The sequence below is a fragment of the Poecilia formosa genome, unplaced genomic scaffold (genome assembly GCF_000485575.1).
Source record: "Poecilia formosa unplaced genomic scaffold, Poecilia_formosa-5.1.2 Scaffold678, whole genome shotgun sequence".
NCBI classification, from domain to species: Eukaryota; Metazoa; Chordata; class Actinopteri; order Cyprinodontiformes; family Poeciliidae; genus Poecilia; species Poecilia formosa.
In genome coordinates, this window is record NW_006800617.1 from 205284 (window position 1) to 207131 (window position 1848).

Below are 1848 nucleotides of genomic sequence, written 5' to 3' on the forward strand. Positions count from 1 at the left end.
CATGTGGGATACCCCAAGGTTCAATCCTAGGACCCCCTCTTTTTCAATATTTGTATGTTTCCACTGGCACAGGTTATAATAGGAAATAAGATCAGCTACCATAACTACACAGATGATACACAGCTCTACATCACGATGTCACCAGGTGACTCTGAACCCATCCAATCTCTGAACAGATGCTTAGAACAGATAAATGTGTGGATGTGCCAAAACTTTCTCCAGCTGAACAGAAACAAAACTGAAGTTATTTGATCTAGAGTCATTGAACAGCTTCAGTTGTTACAGCTAGAAACTAGACATCAGCGATGGACTCTGAATCTTTAGAGAAACATAAAGACAATTACAAAATGTGCTATACAAATAAAATTTGATTTGATTTGATTTGATGTGATGACAGGTGTCAGAACAGCCCTAGTCACAAGTTAATCCCTGAAAATGTAGAAGTTTTGCCTCAGGTTTTATTTATATGTTATCATGTAAAAGTTATGACCAGTGTCGTCATGAACGCCTTACAAAGTAACGCGTTACTGACGTCGGACCACTTTTTTCAGTAACGAGTAACACGTTGCTATTTCAAATCCAGTAGTCAGACTACTTCACAAAATCACTTTGCATTACTGTGCGTTACTATTTTCTATTGCAATTTAATTTTATTTCCTCTACGCATCTTGGGGAGTGACCGCCGCGAGAGTCAGCAGCGACAGAAACAGTGGAGAGAGGAGAGAGATGCGCATTTCATTGCTGGAAAAACAGGAACTATTTTGAGTTTCTGTCGCCAAGTTAGATTATTATAAGCGGCTTTGGGGTTGTTTTGTTTCTAAAGTCGCTTGTATATTTGATGAGTCGAGGGTTGTGCTTTTGGGGCTCGTTTTTGAACGTGAAGTTACTCATTTGGGCTTGGAAATAAGCAGAGACACATAATAAATCCCATAGTTTGTCTGTCATCCAGGTCGTTTACGTCAGACCCTTCCTGTCCATCATTTCCCGGATGATCCGTACCGCTTGTCTTTGTTAATGTCAAGTTAATATATTTGTTGTGAATGACATCGATCTTCACTCCAGAAAACATCGAGACTAATATGAACAGTGCATGGCCGGCCCAAGGCATTCGCAAACTAATGCCCCTTTTCCACCGGCTCTACTCGGCCGGCTCGGCTCGCTTTAAATGCGTTTCCACCAGCCCTTTTCAACGGGGCTGGCCCTGCTTTTTAGGGTCCTGCTTCAGAGCAGGGCCAGCCGGGCCGGCCCTGGTTTGGTAGGTGACTCAAACTTCGCTGCTGTTCACTGATTGGCTGAGGGCGTGGACAAGACGCAGCGGAGAGAGAAGAAAAATGAAGGCGCAACGTTTGAAACTCGCTGCAACACGGAAGTGATGGAAGACACAAACGAGCCGTTAACTAAAAAAAGATGCCGGCTTTTTTCTTTGCTTCAGATTTCAATATTCAGCGGCAGCTCAATGGAGCCGTGAGGAATGAGTCGTTTTTGTCAGTAGTGGAGCGAATGTAAAGCCGCTTCGGAGCCGACGGAGCCCCACGGTGAACACCGACGCAGATGTAGCTGACGCCGCTGCTGCTCTCCAGCCAGGTGAGCAGTTTGTAGATATATCTGTCTGGTTTTTACTACATTTAAGGTTGCATACATACAGTCATGGAAGACATTTAAAACACAAAGTCTGCTGTATTTTTATTGCTCAAACACAACATGAGCATTTTCTGAAGATACTCGGTTGCACATTACAGTTATAAATAACTCAATATTGTACAGCATTTTACCTTTGCTTGTTTCTTATCTTTGCGTGAATCTACGTGCTTCGATTGTTTCTCATTTTGCTGTTGCATCTGAGTTTCC